This window comes from Rhinoraja longicauda, chromosome 25, assembly GCF_053455715.1.
Source record: "Rhinoraja longicauda isolate Sanriku21f chromosome 25, sRhiLon1.1, whole genome shotgun sequence".
In the NCBI taxonomy this organism is placed as follows: Eukaryota; Metazoa; Chordata; class Chondrichthyes; order Rajiformes; family Arhynchobatidae; genus Rhinoraja; species Rhinoraja longicauda.
In genome coordinates this window covers 22503487-22519739 of record NC_135977.1, presented here as the reverse complement: position 1 = coordinate 22519739, position 16253 = coordinate 22503487, and the positions used below count along the sequence as shown (strand labels likewise).

At 44.5% G+C, this 16253-nt stretch overlaps 1 protein-coding gene across 2 annotated transcripts in view; it reads right to left on the bottom strand.

Annotated features, from left to right (window-relative positions):
• mlxip (MLX interacting protein) overlaps positions 1-16253 on the bottom strand; it is a 72847-nt gene that overhangs the window by 55671 nt on the left and 923 nt on the right. The window lies entirely within an intron of this gene.

The window sequence follows — 16253 nt, the reverse complement described above, 5'->3', positions numbered from 1 at the left end:
TAAAAATTGGTCACTTAGCTCAATGTTTGCAGGGGTTCACTGATGTAAACTGGTTGTCAAGATTGCCTCTATAAAATAGATTGTGCCTCAATACGAACTTACCCATGAAGCTTTTTGAAATGCTGAAATTCTCTGTGGCGCTGACTGTCACGGTGTGCTGCTCCGTGCTGTTTTGTATGTAGTTGTTTGTGTTGTCTGCAGTAATCCCACAAAGATCATTCACGAGAGAGGTACTCCTTCACATCAGACATACGGTACCTTCAAACATTGTTCCGGATTTCTCTTACTCGCTGGATTATTTGGACCTACCCGTCGGCGGGGCTGTGGCTGCGGCTGCGTTCAAGGTGTTGAAATGGAGGAGGACCCGTGGGAAGCGCTCTGGAGCACCCGACTCCGGCGACGAGGATTACGCACACCGCTCCCGAGTATATTCCTCGCAAATCTACGTTCTCTCAACCACAAAGTGGACGAACTGCAACTCCTGTGCCACACTAACAAGGACTTCTCTCGAGCCGCTGCCCTGCACTTCACCGAGACCTGGCTGTGTGAGTCGACCCCGGACAGTGCGCTGCAACTGGCTGGCTTTCAACTACACAGAGTGGACCGCGACGCAGAGGCAGCGGGAAAATCAAGAGGAGGTGAATATGCTTCTACACTAACCAGGACTGGTGCAGCGACAACACGGTACTGTCTAACTTCTGTCCCCCAATCTAGAATCGTTCTTTATAAACTGCAAACCCTTTTACTCTCCGAGGGAATTTACCTCTTTTATTCTCGCTGGAGTTTACATCCCCCCAAGCCTGCGTATGTGAAGCGCAAAAGCAACTCGCTGACTAGGTATTGAGGGTAGAGAGTGACTTCCCGGACTCCATGGTCATTGTTTTGGGGGACTTTAACAAGGCCAACCTCAGTCGTGAGCTCCCAAAGTACAGACTTCATGTTACTTGCCCCACCAGAGGGGAGAGGACACTTGATCACTGCTACTCTTGAATCAAGAACGCATATCACTCTGTTCCTCGGGCGGCTCTGGGTCTCTCCGATCATTGTTTAGTTCACCTCATTCCGACCTACAGGCAGAAACTAAAATCTGCTAAACCTGTGGTCAGAACAACGAAAAGGTGGACAAGCGAGGGCATTGAAAAACTACAGTCCTGCTTTGACTGCACTAATTGGAATGTGTTCAGGGAAGCAACCACAAGCCTCGATGAGTACACAGACGCTGTGACATCCTATGTCAGCTTTTGCGAGGACAGTTGCATTCCCACAAAGACCCGGATCTGGTTCAACAACAACAAGCCCTGGTTCACAGCAGAACTCAGACAGCTCCGCCAGTCAAAAGATGAGGCCTACAGGAGCGGGGATATAGACCTCTGCAGGCAGGCCAAGTACAAGCTGAGAAGAGGAATCAGAGCTGCCAAGGAAAGGTACTCTGAGAAGCTGAGGAGCAAGTTCTCAGCTAATGACGCTTCTTCAGTTTGGAAGGGCTTGCAAGAAATCACCAGGTACAAGAGGAAAACCCCACGCTCCTTGGACAATCGTCAGCTGACCAACGACCTGAACGAGTTTTACTGCAGGTTCGAGAAACAGAAACATAACCCTGGCACCCCCTCCCCCCACCACTTCACACGTACTCAAAGACTGACTCCAGTGACGGACATTTACTGACTCACACAGCTATCTGGACTACACTTCTTCCCACCTGCAAAAAGTCTATCCCCTACTCCCAATTCCTCCGTCTACGCTGCATCTGCGCCCGGGATGAGGTGTTTCACACTAGGGCTTTGGAGATGTCCTCGTTCTTCAGGAAACGGGGCTTCCCCTCCTCCATTATAGATGAGGCTCTCACTAGGGTCTCTTCTACATCCCGCAACTCCGCTCTTGCTCCACCTCCCCCCACTCGCAACAAGGACAGAATCCCCCTTGTTCTCAGCTTCCACCCCACCAGCCAGCGGATCCAACAAATTATCCGCCAACATTTCCGTCACCTACAACGGGATCCCACCACTGGCCATATCTTCCCATCCCCTCCCCTCTCTGCGTTCCGCAGAGACCGTTCCCTCCGTAACTCCCTGGTCCACTCGTCCCTTCCTACCCAAACCACCCCAACCCCGGGCACTTTCCCCTGCAACCGCACGAGATGCAACACCTGTCCCTTTACCTCCCCCCTCAACTCCATCCAAGGACCCAAACAGTCTTTCCAGGTGAGACAAAGGTTCACCTGCACCTCCTCCAACCTCATCTATTGCATCCGCTGCTCTAGATGCCAACTTATTTACATCGGCGAAACCAAGCGCAGGCTCGGCGATCGCTTCACTGAACACCTGCGCTCGGTCCGCATTAACCAAACTGATCTCCCGGTGGCCGAGCACTTCAACTCCCCCTCCCATTCCCAGTCTGACCTTTCTGTCATGGGCCTCCTCCAGTGCCATAGTGAGGCCCACCGGAAATTGGAGGAACAGCACCTCATATTTCGCCTGGGCAGTTTGCAGCCCAGTGGTATGAACATCGACTTCGCCAACTTTAGATAGTTCCTCTTCCCTCTCTTCCCCTCCTCCTTCCCAGATCTCCCTCTATCTTCCTATCTCCACCTATATCCTTCCTTTGTCCCGCCCCCGACATCAGTCTGAAGAAGGGTCTCGATCCGAAACGTCACCCATTCTTTCTCTCCCGAGATGCTGCCCGACCTGCTGAGTTACTCTAGCACTTTGTGAATAAATACCTCCAGTTTGCAAAGACTGGATCCATCCCCAAGCAGCAATTCACACCTACTCAGAGACTGGCTGGAGTTTGCAAAGACTGGCCCTTTCCCCCCACCCCTCTGCAATCACCAATTTGCCCATCCTCACAGAATGACTCCAGTTTAACAATAGAAATTGCGGAGGTGGAGAGGCTATTCAGAAAGCAGAAAAGCCGGAAATCTCCAGGACCGAACAATGTTTCCCCCTCCACCCTCAAGCTCTGTGCCGAACAACTGGCACCGATCTACACAAACATTTTCCATCAGTCCCTGCAAACCTGCACTGTCCCTGCCTGCTTCAAGGTCTCCACTATTGTCCCTGTACCCAAAAAGACATGGATCACTGGTTTTAATGACTACAGGCCTGTCGCACTTACCTCTGTAGTCATGAAGACCTTTGAAAGACGTGCTGGCCCAGCTGAAAAACATCACAAACCCCCTGCTGGACCCCCTGCAGTTTGCATATAGGGCCAATAGATTGGTGAACCTCGCAGTCAATCTAAGCCTGCACTTCATCCTCCAGCACCTAGACTGCAAGGGGACCTATGCCAGGATTCTGTTTGTGGACTTTAGCTCTGCTTTTAACACCATTGTGCCAGAGCTACTACTCTACAAACTCTCCTAGCTGACTGTGCCTGAACCCCTCTGTCAGTGGATCATCAACTTCCTGACAGACAGGAAGCAGCATGTGAGGCTAGGAAAGCACATCTCGGACCCGCAGACCATCAGCATAGGAGCTCCGCAAGGCTGCATACTCTCCCCTCTCCTTTACTCTCTCTACACCAATGACTGCACCTCCACAGACTCCTCTGTCAAGCTCCTCAAATTTGCGAATGACACTACCCCGATTGGACTGATCCAGGATGAGGAGGAATCTGCCTACAGAGGGGAAGTGACACAATAGACAATAGGTGCAGGAGGAGGCCATTCGGCCCTTCGAGCCATTCAATGTAATCATGGCTGATCATTCTCAATCAGTACCCCGTTCCTGCCTTCTCCCCATACCCCCTGACTCCGCTATCCCCAAGAGCTCTATCTGCCTGGACAGACACGGAGACCAGGTGCAGTATTTGCTCTCGCTGGCAGTCTGTTTGTCCTTTGTCCTTTTTGTTTGTGTGTTGGTGGTGGGGTGTTTTGTTTTGGTTGTGTATGTGGGGGGGGGGGGGGTGGGTATGTGGGGGGGGGGGGAATCTTTCTTTTTTTTTAGGTCTCTTCCGCGGGGCCTTCCATCGCCCGGCGCGGCTCGGCCGCGGGACTGAACAGCCTTCGGTGCGGCTCGGCCGCGGGGCCTTCCATCGCCCGGTGCAGCGCGGCCGCGGAGCTTTCCATCGCCCGGTGCGGCGCGGCCGCGGGACACCTTTCTGCTTTAGTTAAACATTTTGTTCAAGATGGCCGCGCCGTTGTGTTTGGCTGCCTGCCACTGTACGTTTCTTTTTTTTTTTCCTAATCGGATGTGCAGCACTTTGGTCAACGTGGGTTGTTTTTAAATGTGCTATACAAATAAAATTGACTTGACTTGACTTGACTATCTAGCTCTCTTTTGAATGCATTCAGTTAATTGGCCTCCACTGCCTTCTGAGGCAGAGAATTCCACAGATACAGCTGGCATCCTGGTGCCATCGCAACAACCTGGAGCTCAATGCTCTCCAGACAGTGGAACTAATTGTAGACTTTCGAAGAGATCCCCCTCCCTGCCCCCCACTCACCATCAACAACACCATAGTCACATCTGTGGAGTCATTTAAGTTCCTTGGAACCATCATCTCCAGGGACCTTAAATGGGGGGCCACCATCAACTCCACAATCAAAAAGGCCCAACAGAGGATGTTCTTCCTGCGGCAACTGAAGAAACACAATCTGCCACAGGCAATGATAGTCCAATTCTATACTGCTATCATTGAGGCCGTCCTCACCTTCTCCATCGTGGTCTGGTTTGGCTCAGCCACCAAGCACAACATCCGGAGGCAGCAACGGGTCGTTCGCACAGCTGGGAGGGTTGTTGGCTGCCACCTTCCCCCCATTGACGAACTGTAAACTGCAAGGGCCAGGAAGCGAGCGGGCAAGATCATCTCTGACCCCTCTCACCCTGGCCACAAACTCTTCGAAGCACTTCCCTCTGGAAGGCGACTCCGGACTGTCAAAGCACCAACAGCCAGACATAAAAACTGTTTTTTTTCCACGAGTGATAGTTCTACTCAATAACCAAAGTCTGTAGTCTCTTTTTTGTTCAGGTTTATTTTCACCCACATGTTTAGAACGTAATGTTGTATCCTTATTGTTTTGATGTGGTTATGCTTTATTCTTAATTGTTAACTGGATGTTTGTGTTGTCATTTGTGAGCAGAGCACCAAGGCACATTCCTTGTATATGCATACTTGACCAATAAACCTATTCAAGATTCAAGATAGCTTTATTTGTCATCCAATATTGGACGAAATTCAGTCACCCACAGTCCAACAATAAAAGCATTAAATAGGCATTAAAATTACACAACCCCAAAAACACACAAAAAAAGAAACATCCATCAAAGAAACATCCATCACAGTGAGTCTCCTCCAGTCCTCTCCTCACTGTGATGGAAGGCCACAATGTCTTTCCCTTCTCCTGCCGTCTTCTCCCGCAGTCAGGTTGTTGTGGTTGCAGGCCGCGCCGGACGGTCCGCAGCGGGCCGAGCCTAAGGCGAGTCCCAGCCACTCCCGCAGCCTCCGAAGACGGCCGGCTCCGCCGATGATAAGTCCGATCCGGGGCGGGCGAACACGCTGCTGCTGCCGCTGTTGCTGCACGTCGGGGCGGTCGTGGCTCCCGACATTGAAGCCCCCGCCCAGCAGAGAAATATCCCGCGGCATATCTTAGGCCGCGCCGGACGGTGAAATGTCCGCGACCCAAGCCCCGCGACCCCGGGGCGGGCGAACACGCTGCCGCTGCCGGAGCTCCCGATGTCGGCATCCACGCAGCCCGAGCCCAAGGCGAGTCGCAGCCGCTCCCGCAGCCTCCGAGGACGGCCGGCTCCGCTGATGGTAAGTCAGCGGGCTCAGCGAACCAGAGCCCTGGAGGCCGCCAGCTCCAGGAGTTGGGCCGATGGTAAGCCGCAGCAGGAACGGAGACAACACCCAGAAAACAAAGGTCGGGTCTCCGTTCGGAAGGGACACCTATTTACAATTTTACAGTTCCCCCCCTCCTCCCCACATACACACATAGTACACAAACACAAAAACACGACATCACAACTACAATTAAGACAAAAAAACAACAAAAACACAAAGACAAATGGACCGCAGGTAAGCCGCAGCTGCTATGGCAGCGCCGCCATTCATTCATTCATTCATTCATTCATTCATATGAAAGGAGCTGTACAAATATTTTTTCCTCTTACTTGTTGCCAAGTAACAAACGTGTAGCAATGAATCTATTTACACTCTACCATCATTAACTGGTTGTGAAGCAAGTTGCAAGTTTCTACTGAAACCTTGCATTGCAAACATAAAACTAGCCTCCCAATACAAACCACCATTTCTATGTCCTATAATGTAATTCATTCCAATGGCAACTTTGCTTTAGGCACCATAACATTTATTTTGAAAAGCAAGCCTATAAATTCCTGTGCGCCATTCAGGGTGTACTAGTACGTCACGTATTTGTTTCAGCTGTTGGCCCACTGTACATTTTTTGAGTAATGACAGGCCCAGGTGGAAATGCCTGGTCATTTTTTCTCAAGACCAAGCTCTGATGGGAGAGGTAAATGAGAACAAAGGGCAAAAAATAGGCTTGCTGAGGCTAGGGAAGAGGAATAGGGCGCAAGGGTAAAGAGAGAAGCAGAGACTGACAGATTGCTGGGGTTGGATGGGATGGGTTAGAAGGCTGTAAGTAGTATACTAATTTTCCAAGTCCCTCAGATCATCATGTTTTGAGCATTGCGTGAGAAAAGCCAGCATCGCCTGCACCCTGATGCAGAACTCAGCAATGACATTGGGGCTCCTGGGTAAATGAAACTTTTTTTGAATGCTCCAAAAACAACTTGGAAATGGCCATTATTATGTTTACTCTAACAAAAATGTCCATTTCCAATTAGGTATTACTAAAATTATGTTGCAGGCAAATGAATTCCATGGAAATGACAACACATTGCAAGATGTTTTGGAAAAAGACTTTTTAAATACACAATAGTATAAAACATATGTACACTGTATGTTTAATATCACTTTTAAACCACCTGGATGATCCTATCTAAAACTACAAAACCACGAGCAACTCTGGAAATGGAAGCAGTTCATTATTTTTGAGCTAACAGAAATGAACATGTAAATATAAATTTCGACTATCAGGCTTCAGTATTACGTATTTTGTATGGCAGCACAAAAACACTTTTGCAGCCAAGTTTTTGAAAATAAGCAGTTAGCACTTAAACAATGCCTTGTAGGTTCCAATGTCAAAAAAAAGTATGCAGCAACTGGATAAAAGCCAGCACAGAAATGACGATTAAATTGGAATCGTTAATATAACATTCCAACACTCAGCCAATTAATTTTTTGTCTGTGGCTTTCACTTGCCCCAAGAATTTGTTTAAACACGGTGGTACTGGAAAACTATGTTTTTTTAATTTCTTTGTATTTTAACTACCCTCATGACTGAACTATCCTTTCATTTCAAACCATCGGCCTGCAAGGAAGATGAAGGCTTCCTTCATTATTAAAGGATGTTTAACATCTCAATATTTTCTATGACTTTGGCTCTTCCATTTCCCTTTCCTCAATAATTAACAAGGCAAGAGTTTATTCTGCCTCTCTCTACGGATTCTCGTGACAATGCCATGTCAACAGTGAAAACTGAAGCAGTTTTATTTATAAAAATTTTTGAAACTTTTCTCCCTGGCCAAAAACACAAGCTAGGAAACAAACCAAAATCCAAAGTTCATAACCTGCAAACTAATTACAACTGGTAAAACAACATTAGCTAAAAAGTAAGTGCGCCCATTTCCAGTTAAGCTGTATGGTTATGAAGGCTAGACCTATTTCCCAACAATAACAAAATGGAAACAGGCAATAAATTAGGCAATCCTATTTATACGGCAAGTTGAAGCACATTTCAGGTTGGGTCATAAAGTGATACAGCATGGAAACAGGCCCTTTGGCCAAACAGGCCCTTCGGCCAATGTGTCCCAGCTACATTGGTGCGATGGTGGAGAGAAAAAAAATGGAATGAGTGTGGGATTAGTGCAAGTGGGTGGTTGGTGTTTGACTTGGAGGGTCAGAGGGCCTGGTTCTCTGCTGTGTGACTCTATACCCTTGAGCTCACGAGTGATGGTCATCAGCAATCAGAGTGAATCGAGGACAAGAGGACATAGGTTTAAGGCGAATGGGAAACAATTTAATAGGAATCGGAGGGGTAACTTTTTTTCACACAAAGGGTGGTGGGTGTATGGAACAAGCTGCCAGAGGAGGTAGTTGAGGCAGGGACTATCCCAACGTTTAAGAAGTTTAGGACAGGTTTGGAGGGATATGGGCCACACGCGGGCAGGTGGGACGAGTGTAGAAACATAGAAAATAGGTGCAGGAGGAGGCCATTTGGCCCTTCGAGCCAGCACAGCCATTCATTGTGATCATGGGTGATCATCCACAATCAGTAACCCGTGTCTGCCATCTCCCCATATCCCTTGATTCCACTAGACCCGAGAGCTCTATCTAACTCCTTTAAATTCATCCAGTGAATTGGCCTCCACTGCCTTCTGTGGCAGAGAATTCCACAAATTCACAACTCTCTGGGTGAAAATGTTTCTTCTCACCTCAGTTTTAAATGGCCTCCTCTTTATACTTAAGACTGTGTCCCCCTGGTTCTGGACTCCCCCAACATTGGGAACATTTTTCCTGCATCTAGCTTGTCTAGTCCATTTATAATTTTACATGCCTCTCAATATTTACAGTAAAGAGATAGATTATTTGTCCGGATTGTTCCCCGACATATTTCTGCTCCACTAGATCCCACTGCCATCCCTCCATCCCATCTCACCAGCATACCTGTTCATTCTGAACGGCCTTTGAACATATTAGACTGCCATCCAGTCATGGGCCACACTCGCCTGCTCTGGGAAAGAGACCCTGTGCATATACCCGATCTATTCCTCTCATGAATTTATACACCTCTAAGATCACCCCTCATCCTCCTGCGCTCCAAGGAATAGAGTTCCAGCCTACAGCTTAGACCCTCTAGTCCTGGCAACATCCTCGTCGGGGCGATCAGTTGTAATGTAATCATCATCATCCACAGAGTATGATTGTAGAATCATACTCTACAAGCATTCTGCAGGAAAAGTGCAAGTAAGAACACAGAAAAATGCAATCAGACAATCACTAAATTAACTTCATGTTCATCAATGAACCTCCCAACTCAATAAATAAAGCAAAGCCTCATTTTGGACTTGGCACTTGTTCCAGTTATCGCTTTTAATGAAATATAGAAATAAATTCTTGCTAAAAAACATGTTCATAAGTTATAGGATCAGAATGAGGAGGTTCAGCCTCAGGTCTACTCCGCCATTCAATCATGGTTGATCTATCTGTCCCACTCAACCCCATCCTCCTGCCTTATCCTCATACCCCCCGACACCCTTACTAATCAAGAATCTGTCAATCTGCAATTGATATTGAAAAATAATCCACCCTTTAGCATATCTGAAACTTTGTTGATGCGTAGACTGAATTCCAGCCCCCGTTTCTTTATATATTACCAATGCTCATTATAAACAGTCTTTTTTTTCATTTGCAAAAGACACAAACATTGCGTTAAACATTAACAGTTTTACTTTCATACGTATGAATAGCTATCAATCCAGTCTCAATGCAAATCCATTATTGCTGAAGGACAGTTTACACCGGTCATAAACACTGACTCATTGATAACATTGAAAGTATAATCAAAGTCGCCCCGGACAACCAATGAGTAGAGAAGCAGGATGAATTCTTGGACACGGAATCACAAAGGATCAGTTGCTCTAATGCCTGCAAGTACCTGCTGTCTACAAGCCAGTGTAATATCTTATCTCTTCCTTCTATAGGCTTGTCTTAATTTAATGGCACACCCAAGATCTGTTAAAAGGATAACATCACACAGAGGAAGAGTAGAATATAGATCAGCAAGCATGAAGCACTAACAGACCAATGCATTCAGAGACTGACATCAAGTGCTGCTGGAAGGTCATCAACTCGGTGAAAGACACTCTTTGGTCTGCCCAAACTATGTTGACCTCCCAGCAGAGCGAGATGTCCGTCAGGGAATGTTGCCGACTGGCCCACTGCAGGAGTACGTGCTGAGGGACGCAATGAAGCTCGGTGCAGTCAACGCCACGGCTTTGTGGGGGAGGACCACAGTTTAGGGCCCTTCCGCTGCTGGCCATTGGGGGGGGGGGGGCAGGGTGTGTTGGAGATGCCCCTCAAAATAAGGGAAGGGATTTCATGCCAGGGGCCCACATGAATGTCAAGGGTGTGTGGTAAAATAGTGAAATTTGTGTAAACGATATAGAATATATGTATAGTCTCCGAGAATGTTGGACAAATTTTGTGCATGGTTCCTGTATTGCAGGGCTGTGGAGCCGGCGTCGGAGCGATTTTGGTGCTGCTGGAGACGGATACACAAGAAATCAAGGAGTTGGAGTCGGATGTTTTGGGTATCGACTCCACAGCTGGGTAACGACTCCTGCTGTATTGTACATATTTTTTACTTGAATAAAGTTTTTTTTAATTTTATTTTAAACTTCAATCCTAAATGGTTGCATAAAGGACAAAAAACTCTGCTTAGAATAAGAAATAGGAAACTGGAACAGTCAGGCATTATTTCCCAAATGGCAGACGTTTGGTGTTAACAGCAAATTTCAAATTTTATTAATGTTTAGTTTATTACTAGACCAAGTGGGCCTGTTGGGCCCAAACCTCGTCTGCATTGATGCCCTCGCCTCCCTCCCTAGGAGATAGATCTAAACTTTAAAATGTGAATAACTTTTAAAATATAACACCAATTTCAGTTAAACTTCTTCCATTAGCACCAAAGAGACGACGGTGAGTAAGGTGGGCCTAAAATTGTCGTAGCATCATGTACCGTTTTGGCTGTAGTTCAGGAACAAACAAACAAGAGTTTTAGTATATAGATTATCATATGCACCAAGGTACAGTGAAAAGCTTTTTTGCTTGTTATCCAGTCAGCAAAAAGACAATACATGGTTACAATCAAGCCATCCATTGTGTACAGATACAGGATAATGTGAACGACTTAAGCATTTTGTATTAACCAGGAATAAAAATGAACACAGCCGAGTCTTGGCAAATTTACAACAGACCATGATTAACCCCTCCGCTTAACGGATTTTGTGATTAAAATGTATAATTTATATTATCAGATATCAAATATGTTTGGTCTTATCCACTGAACCTTATGCCACTATAACCTTTTGCCTTAACAACCTATTCCAACATTGTAATGATTCATGACAATGAGTTGTCCCAAAAAAGGTGTTTTCATCTCCTCTTCACATCTCATGAAGAAACATACCAATTAGGAACAAAAGTTTTAATCACCCAACCACAGAACAGATGCTCAGCACTATTTATAAACACAAGGACTCGGAAAATAATCCACTCAGCACTGATACCAACCTCATCCTGTAACCATGCAGCACAAAGCACAGCCTGAAGCCCACCTCCCGCATATTTCTTTCTGGGCTTCCTTCCCAAAACATCCAAGGAACTGATAACTAACAAACTTTTCTCCAGTATAAGCAATGACACAAGCCTTGCTTTGTAACTTAAATAGCAGTGTTATTTTTTGCTGCAAACTCAAACATTCCCAGATTTTGTTCCATTACATTTTCTGTCACACATTGTTAAGTATTCCCAGCTGCTTCTTTAAGCATAGGACAAATTATTATTCTGCTTATATAGCTTCTTCTGACACCCAGAAACAATGTATGAATTTTGTACTGAAACTTTTACTTATCCGAGCAGCCAGCACCAACCTTAATGTCTAAAACTCGGAGGTTGGTTAGCTCGCAAGTGAGGGCTTTATGGCATGCTGGAATTCACCTGACGCACACCTGTACCTGGAGCAGGAACACTGATAAAATAGCAGATAATGGAAGGCAGTAGGCAGATAATTGGAAAGCCTGGCTGTGGTATTGGGCATGGTTATTAGGAAGTGGAAGCATTGGGATCCTAGTGTCCTGTTGGTCGCACGAGGTATGTGAGGCTAAGATCAAAGTATTTCCATTCAACAGGGGTGGTGGGTAACACATGGAGTTAGACCCCAATCTAAGGAAAGCTGAAAGGAATATAAATTGGATCAAAATTGAGCAATTTTGTACTTTTACCCTGCAAATGCGTGTATTTAAATACAGAAAACATTTCAAAATCAATAAGATACTTGGGTCGTAAGACCAAATAATGGATCAAAAACCTAGATTAGTAATGAATCTGTAAAATAATCTCGAACAAGTTTTGCTGTTAAGCACTTTCAGAAGTCATAATTCCCAAAATAGTTATTACTTGAATAAGTAATCCATTGTGGGTTTGATAATGCTCTGGTAACAATATGAACAAAAACTAGACTGTTAAAACTCTGAAATCTTCATTTGCATTACTAAAAGTTTCAGTATCTAATTATATATGGTTAATGTAAAATATTTTTCAGGTGAGTGATTGTCTGCAGTGATTCAGATTGTCAATCTGGCTTTCCCCAGGTAAAGATGGTGCACCACTGCCCTACAGATACAGCTACATAATGACAGAGAAATCTCATAGGAATTTACATCTGAATATACTATTCTAATTCCCCAATCTCTGCACTTATTTGTTCAGTTTTTTTTATTCTTAAGAGATGGAAAGCAAGGCTTGTAGATGAAATTTAGGAGTCACTGGATAACCAACATATCCAGGCAATAGGAAACGGAATCTCCTTTCCAATGTACAAAACGGGTCTCCGGTTCATCAACTAGGGCTGCAAAACGGAGGCATTTCAGCTCAAATAAAACAGAGTTGTGAGATAAAGCCCAAATGAGCGACATTCAGATTCTAAATGCAGTTTAGAGAAAAGCTACAAAACTGATGCCAAGCATCAGCAAACCTCGTATGGAAAGGAGATTTACATAATTTTGACTTTCCAGCTTTGAAAGGGAAATTAAAATGGATAATTATAATCATTATAACAGCTTAATGCTGCTTTATTAGTTGTAAAGTAAATTGATACACTGTGATCATGGCAGGGCACTCTAATAGTAAAAGCCGATACTCAAGTTAAAGAATAATACAACATATTTAAAAGTTAATCTAAAATTACCTGAAGCTAACTTGGACTAACTGGACAAGGAGGAGGAGGAGCAGAGTGTAAGCTAGTGAAAAACAAATTTGGGATTAAATAAAGAATGTTTTCACATAAGTAGCAGATCTGTACATGGAAGGGAAATCCCGGAAGAATTTCTGGCACCACTTGGAAACTGAAATCGTGGAAACTGCACATCCTCAGCCATATATTCCATTTAGAACGGAGATGAGGAAGAACTTTTTCAGTCAGAGAGTGGTGAAGGTGTGGAATTCTCTGCCTCAGAAGGCAGTGGAGGCCAGTTCGTTGGATGCTTTCAAGAGAGAGCTGGATAGAGCTCTTAAGGATAGCGAAGTGAGGGGGTATGGGGAGAAGGCAGGAACGGGGTACTGATTGAGAGTGATCAGCCATGATCGCATTGAATGGCGGTGCTGGCTCGAAGGGCTGAATGGCCTACTCCTGCACCTATTGTCTATTGTCTATTGTCAAACGTCATCATGTTAGATTTTAACGGCACAGATTACCATGTGACAACCTCCACCTAAAAAAATGCAATTACATCTAAACAGGCTGGTCTGCATCTTAATTCATTCACATTCCATCTACCTTGGAACCCTTAACAACAAATCTACCATTCAGTAATAAACATTTCAAATCGACCCAGCATCCAAACTTTAGGAAATGACTTCAATCTTCTACCATTTCTATGAAGAAAGAGCTTTACCATTTTCACTCCTAAATAACTATACGCTAATTTTTTGATGTTCCCCTGTTCATGAGGAAATAACCCCTACCAGAGGAAATACACCTCAACCCTCATTAACATTCTGTAACCCTCCAAGGCCGAAGCATCATTCTGAGGCTCGGTGACTAACACAGAAAACTAAACAAGAGATGGAGCCCAACCAAGACTCAGTACAGTTTAAACATTCCCTTTTGCATTCCAGACCCTTAAGATAAATTTATGGGTCAGGATTGGAAGAAAAAGCTTCTTTACCCCATGTGGATTATTTTTGTTTTGTTTTCTATGTTCTCCCCAACTACCTACTCCCTCAACAGCAAAAAATGTTGAATTGTGTTTCCCTGAGCCTCAGATTTCCTGAGTGATTTTGCACCATTGAATTTGACCATGGTTTTTTCCAACGTAAATGTAAAGGTGACATGAAATATTACATTAAATATATAATTTAGAAACATCCATGGTTAGAATACGGAGATTTTCAGCCAACATCGGTTTCCAGACATGCACATTAACCCAAGGCAGAAAGTACAATTACTAAACTATACTTTCACTCCATGGATTTTAGTTTAGAGATACAATGCGGAAAGAGGCCCTTCAGCCCACCGAGTCCGCACCGACTAGTGATCACATTAACATTCTTCCTACACACACACTAAGGACAATTTACATTTATACCAAGCCAATTAACCTACAAACCTGTACATCTTTGGAGTGTGGGAGAAAACCGAAGATCTCGGAGAAAACCCACGCGGTCATGGGGAGAAGGTACAAACACCGTACAGATAGCATCCCTAATCAGGATCTCTGGCGCCGTAAGGCAGCAACTCTACCTAGATGCTGATATCTTCACAAAGGAAATTATTTTAAAACATGGTCAACTAAGTTCCTAGCAAACCTGTCTTCCTCAGACACAAATGCAAAGAACTGCAGATCAGAAATCTTGAACTTAATAGTCAATAGAAATCAAAGTGTTGGGTCAGGATCATTCTTTGGTCTGACCCGAAATGTCTCCTATCCATTCCCTTCACAGATGCTGAGTTCCTCCATTGCCACAGACACTGTGGAGGCCAAGTCAATGGACATTTTTAAGGTGGGGATTATGGGAAGAAGGCAGGAGAATGGGGTTGAGAGAAAGGTAGATCTGCCATGATTGAATAGCGGAGTAGACTTGATGGGCTGAGTGGCCTGATTCTGCTCCTACAACTTTTGAACTTATGAACACTTTCTGCTTTGCTTCCTCAGATACCTATATCTATATACTAAAACTCTCGTTTGTTATCTTGTTTGTGACTGAACTTCAGCCAAAACGGTACACGATAGCGCGTCAATTTTAGGCTCACATTACTCACCATTGTCACTTTAGTGATAATCCAAGTACTTTTATTGAAATCAGTGTAATATTTTTAAAGTTATTCACATGTTAAAGTTTAAAAGGAGGGGAGGAGAGAGGGAGGGGGGTTGAGGAGAGAGGGGAGGGGAGGGGGAGGACAGGGTGCTGCACCAATGTAGGAGAGGTTTGGGCCCAACGGGTCCACTTGGTCTAGTATTGAATTAAAGTCGCGATTGCCAGAATCAGAATGAAAGGTCTATTAACAAGCATCAAATTTGTTTTTCTTTCTCTCTGATCTGTTGCAGATTTCCAGACTTTTCATTCTTATTTTAGATTTTTTTTAAACTCTAGCCAATGAAAGAATGATCAAGGCGTATCATTTTCTGAACATAATGGATATTTTTTGAAAAAGTAAAGAGCCCACCAACAGAATGTACTCAGTGTTTAAAGCAATTGATAAAAGAACAAGAAAGAATAATTTCCAGTATATATTTTCTGAATTCCAACAGCTACAATTTTTTTTAAGCCTTTCAATCGCTGGCTAGTTATGATGCAACTCAGCATTTCTCTCCATAGATGCTGCATGAACCGCTGGTTTGTCCAACGATTTATTGTTTCGGACTTCCAACAACCACTATGTTCTCTACATCACTGTTTCAGCATTAGTTTTCTGTTTACAGCTTCTCTAGATCACCTGCTATTGTTATTTCCTTACATTCTGTAATGTACATTAATGATTTATATCTAAATACAGGGAACATGAAAAAAGACAGGTGCAGATGGTACACGATTCCCCCACCCCCTGGCTCTGTTTCCAGAGTTTTCTGCTTTTACTTTAGATTCACCATAATCAAGATTTGCTGCCTTTTGTTTTTCAAGAATCGAGATGAGACCCAGGATTCATGATAAATTATAGTTTTTCAAAAGTATGGCAGAAAATAAGGACAAAAACGACCGCACACTGGGTTTTAGATGAGCTCTTTTAAAGGGCCGAACTGAGGGAATGGGCCGAATATCCTTTGTTTCTATTTTAAAGCTTGATGCAGTGGGCATTTTGGTAATGTTGTAACTTTAAGTTCTAGAACAACATTATCTTCAATCCCCGTCATTGTTGTTTTTAAACGTAGGAACAGTATGTATATTGACAA